Below are 6,119 nucleotides of genomic sequence, written 5' to 3'. Positions count from 1 at the left end.
TCATCATTTACTCACCCTCAAGTTGTTCCAAACCTCTTTCTTTAATATTCTGAACAGGATATAAGATATTTTGAAGAATGTTGGTAACCAAACAGTTGCTCCGGTCCCCTCATTTACGGGTGAGTAAATAATGTCAAAATTTAATTTCTGGGTGAACTGCCCTTTAGGTAGCCTTTTATTTAATAATTACATTTTATATCACTTTCAAATCAAGGTTTTGAATACTTTTAAAATTTGAGTACACTACAAATGCACGTTCAATACAATTAAGCACACTTCTTCACAAGGGTAACTTTAACAGGGTAACAGACTGCTTCTTCAATGTATAATGCAGTGCACTGAGTTTTACAGAGGACCAACAACAGCATGTGAAAGTGTGGGAACTGGGAAGAAGTTAATTTGATTCATGAGTAGCTTTAATGGGAAAAACACAGAAGCGTGAGAGCATTTACAGTATAATGTACCAACAGAAAGTGTTCTCCCTTAGTTCTGCACAGCTGTCAACTGTACAACTCAGTGATACTGTAAGTTCATCTCCAGTAAACACGCTATTTTCAGGCTGAAAATATTGAGCGACATAATTCACTTACAATAAACGACAACTAACGGAAGTCATTCATTTCCAATGGAGAATAGGTTGGAATAGCGCGTGCACTGCGGTTTCGACGTGGTTGTGGAGATTTCGGATCCAATTTTAGCTGTTTTTTCAAGCGATTCAACGATGTACTATAGTCATGTTTTATGTATGGGTATTTATATTCATTCGTTCATTCATCACACCATTACGTGGATGTCAAAAATGCAGTGACGCAACTCTAATTTGTAAACTGATTCAATGAAAGATCAGATTCAAAAGAATCATTCATTCAGAATCTTATCGAACTCTCTCTGATAAACATGCTATGAACTAATACTGAATAATTATATTTATTCTGTTCCTTAACAAAACTGTATGGCTTAGGGGATTTATGCATTTGTATTCAACTTTAGTCCTATATGTCATTGTAACCGCATGGAGAACAGTTCATTATGTCTGCTTTTGTGTTCCATAGAAGAAAGATAAATCATTTGGTCACGAGTCTGGGTAAATAATGACGATGTTCATAGAAAACACGAGGAAAACAACAGGAAAGAGAGAGACACTATTAATTATCATAATTGTTCTATCTGGCAACCGGTCCCCTGTGTTTATGTTTAGCATGTGTCTTGATAACATGCATAAATAGTTATTAATTTGCGAATTTTCTGCCTTGTCTATCTTTAAATAGCTGCAAAATTATTTCAAAAAAGTTTGCAAAGACCATGACAGATATTCTGCTAAAATCACTCCCTTTAATATTCAATTTGAGTTTACAACTTTAATTAAATATATCCCCTTTCTTGTTGTTGTTTTGTTTGTGTCTGGTATGAAAAAGCTATATTAAAGCTGTTTAATATTACTCCCCAGTGCTGGTTCTTTTGAATAATCATGGTTGGCAATAATGATATGTTTTGCAATGCAAAACACTCACATATTCCTTGCTGTCAGACTGGCTGTGAAAACAGGGGATGAGTTTCAGGCTTTAGCACTCTGTCTTTGTTTAATTCTCAGACAGTCGCTGCCATTTGCTCAGCTTGTATAACGTAAAAGAGAACTCAAGAACTGCAGAGAACCTGTGTTTTGCAGTGTTTTGTGATTTTAAGGTTGCTGTTCTCAATGCAAAGCCAGGAGAGAATTGGTACAATTTAAGATGAATTTGTCATCTTCAGAAAAAAAATGAATTCAATGGATTTTCCCTAGAAAGGAATTGAGTACAAAAGAAGAAGAGAGCAAAAGAACATCACAAACACAGACAGAAATAAGAGTGTGACAAAAAAAAGCTCAGACTCAGACTGTGTGAAGAATCCTTCACCAAAGCAGTCTAGGACACTGCATTTGCATTTCGCCTTTTACATTTAGCAGATCTCATTAACCTGAAACCTGCAGAAATATGCCTTCTGACACATAAAGAAGCCGTTCCCATACGCTTTTCATCATATGCTCATCCTCCTTGTTTTCAGGTCTTATACATCGACAGTGGTTGCAATAGTAAGAGATGGTGAAATGTATCTTGTGAGATGACAGACTCTGCTGGAAGAGCTATAATTACATTGAGTTGCCTCTATTTGTGGGGGTTACATGTGGTGAGCACATACAGTACTTAACAGGCAAAGTGCGTAGTAACAAAATATGCTAATATTATATGCATAAATAATGTAATGTTATGTCTGCTCTATTAGAGCGATATAAAATAAGGGTGCATACAGGTAAAGTGAGACAACTATTAAAATGTGACACTTACATTTTGTATTTAATAGTTTCCTTTTCCTCTGCATAATGTAGTAAGGATCTGTAGCCCTTCGCGCAATAGCATATTTTACACAACACAGGTTTTTTTTTAAACTGCGGACACTTTGATAATTTATAATTGTTAATTGTTCTTATAATTGAGCTATGAAGGGTAAGTTCACACTCTGTATCACACTCGGTATCATGATTCAACACACTTTAGGTCAATATCACACCGGACTTATCCTTTAAAACAGTTTATCATTACAAAATGAAAAAAAAATGAAGGGGTGTGAAAACTTTTGCAAGGCACTGTACATAACAGATAAAGAAAAAATAGTTAGATACAGTTATTTTAATTAAAAAACATTATGTGAGAATTTTTTTTTTTCTGTAAATTACAAGATGACTTGTTCATTTTCATATCCTAAAATTGTACATTGTACAAAGTTTTTATATAGATATATAGTAGCATGTTAACAGTATTTCTTTGTCAAAATGACAATCTTTTTTTATGTATTCATCTATTTCTACTAAAGGAAAAACACAACCGAACACATTGACCCCTAGAAAGTTTTAAACCCTTGAAGACCTTTTCCCACCAACTTCTCCTGTCATGACATCTTAGTATAACGCTTAAGCCCCGTGGATGTTGTCGAGCAGAAAAACAGAGTGAGAGAAGAAAAGAAATGTAAAAAGAAGTTAAATAAATAAGTGGATCAAACAACAGCAGTGCATGTCAACTCAAATTGACTGTGGCGAGTGACTTCGGGGGTTAAGGATTCTCTTCAGGTCATTAAGCATTACATCAGACGGCGTGGAGAGCGCATGAGCCTTGCCACCAAACACACGCTTCCAAGTTCTTCACAGGCTCCAGATTTGCCCCTCTAGCCTCTCCACATACAGTGGCATATGTGAAAAAAGGCTTCACATGTATCCATGCCAGAGAGATCTGTATAGGCAGCCTCGTCATTCTGATGCTGTTGGGTTTGACCAACTGGAGGGATGACTAACTAAGATATGGTCCCATCTGGTGGCCTCCTAGTCACATAGGCCCAGACTGGACTTGGACTATGCTTCTCTATAAACAGTGTTTCTCTTATTAAAGGAATAATTCAGCTAAAAATGAACATTTGCTGAAATTCACCCTCAGGCCATCCAAAATGTAGATGAGTTTTCTTCGTCGGAACAGATATAGAGAAATGTATTGTTCACCAATGGATCCTCTGCAGTGAATGGGTGCCGTCAGAATAAGAGTTCAAAACATCACAATAATCAGTGATGTTTGTCCATCAATTTATATCTTTCCTAAGTAAAAAGCTCCATGATTGTAATAAACAAATTCATAATTAAGACTTTTTTTTTTACTTGAAAATGAATCTTTTTAGTGGCCCACATTTTTATTTTAAGTGCATGTTAGCAGAGACTAAACAAGATGCAGGTGCTTCTGTGAAGATGATTTAATTTCAGAATGATGTTGCACATAATTTAATTCATGAGATGACAATTGAACTGATGAAGAAAGATAATATCTAGATTTTTTTTTAAGAACATCTGAAACTCCTAAGGAGCTGGTGCACCGTGCACACACCAGTCAAAATGCTTATGCAACAAATTAATGCGCATATTATACAATTATAAAATATTAATGTCATCTTTAAACAGAATAAGGCATCATCTTGCCGCTATGATCTGACACACCGATTTTAATCACGACATAAAAGATTCAATTAATTCACTCTAAGCTGTCAATGAAGCAGAAAACGGTAACATCTTAATATTGTTGACAGGTTTAGAGGCCTCTAGGGATGTCTTGTCTACTGTATATAGGTTCAGTATTATACAGAATGTGAGCTATGAGGAATATTAATATTAATAATAGCTTTTAAAGTGTGTGGGTGTATTTTCAGTTGCTGTATGTCAGTATGAAATGCTGGTTAGTTGAAAATCGGTGAATATAATAATAACACCTAAATAAAAATGATATGCACAGACAACTTTTGTAAGGCGTTTGTAAAATACATAATTTCAGTAATATAAATATTAACAATAAGCAAAAGATAATAAATATTTTATTGAGAGTGTGATTACTGGTATATGGCAGAGGGGGGCACCCAAGGTAACAATATTAAATGCCCAGCAGGACTTGATAATACAAAGATCATCCACATGGGGGCGTCACAGAGGTCAATCTCACTGTCCCCTCACCTCAAAGTGGTGAGATGAGTGCACATAATGTGCCTTATCATCTCTGTAAGAGTAAAATATTGCTTCAGTATGTTGATTAAATAGTGAAGAGAAAATATTGGATTGGCATAACATTGAATACAGGATGTGTGGGTTATTACAGACTGCTGCACATTATTCTGTTAATATTCTAGGCTGGGTAAATGTTAAGTGTCCTACATTTGATTGCAGCGCATTTTAGTGGATTTTCAAAAGCATTGCTCGAGGCAGGACAAAGACACTCAATTGTGGAGTGGGACTAAATGCTATTTAATTCAGTAAATAATGTGTGCTTTTGCTGGGAGGAAATTACCATTAACCATGACATCAACATTAAATGACCAATAAAGTATTATTAAATATTATTCAATTCTTTAAAATTAATAGATTATATTCTAGCATTTCGGCCCTCTATTTTAAGAGCTAATACAATATTTATATTCAAGAATGAGGCTCCAGCAACAATATTATTCACAATGTTCTCACAATATACACTACCATTCAAAAGTTTGGATTTAAGTAAGATACTTTAAAATATTATTTATTCCTGTGATCAAAGCTGAATTTTCAGCATCATTACACCAGTCTTTAGTGTCACATAGAAATAGAAATCATTATAATATGTTGATTTAATATCAATGTTGGAAAATGTCTTTTTGGAACCTGTGATATTTTTTTAGGATTATTTCATGGATAATAAGTAAAAATAAAAAAATAAAAAATGTGTGTGTGTGTATATATATATATATATATATATATATATACACACACACACACACACATGTTGGGTTTACATGTTTTATGGGGACATTCCATAGGCGTAATGGTTTTTATACTGTACAAACCGTACTTTCTATCGCCCTACACCTACCCTACACCTAAACCTAGCCCTCACAGGAGATTGTGCACACTTTTACTTCATCAAAAAAACTCATTGTGCATGATTTATAAGCCTGTTTCCTCATGGGGACCTGAGAAATGTCCCCACAAGGTCAAAATCTACTGGTATTCCTATCCTTGTGGGGACATTTGGTCCCCACAACGTGATGAATACCAGGTACACACACACACACACACACACACACACACACACACACACACACACACACACACACACACACACACACACACACACACACACACACTCACTCACTCACTCACTCACTCACTCACTCACTCACATCTTGTTTCATTGTGCCATGATATACAGTACAGACCAAAAGTTTGGGCACACCTTCTCATTCAAATGACCCACATTTCTAACTTTAATTCATGGGGATAACATGGATAATTTCACATGGTTTAGTGTAAGATTTTTGCCCATCTTTTGGAAAATCCAGTTTTAAAAGTAAAAAAACAACTACAAATAACTTTTACCAGTAGGTGGCTGCAGAGCTCCACTATTTGCTATTTGCTATTTGACCACCTGAAAGATATTTTTTCACAAGTTTTTTCAGTTGAATTCATATCTACAGTACAGAACAAAAGTTTGGACACACCTGAATGAGAAGGTGTGTCCAAACTTTTGGTCTGTACTGTATATAAAAAAAATTATATATATATATATATATATATATATATATAT

The sequence above is a fragment of the Garra rufa genome, chromosome 12, assembly GCF_049309525.1.
Source record: "Garra rufa chromosome 12, GarRuf1.0, whole genome shotgun sequence".
Taxonomy (NCBI): Eukaryota; Metazoa; Chordata; class Actinopteri; order Cypriniformes; family Cyprinidae; genus Garra; species Garra rufa.
The sequence above is the reverse complement of the archived record's forward strand: the minus strand, read 5'-3'. Positions refer to the sequence as shown.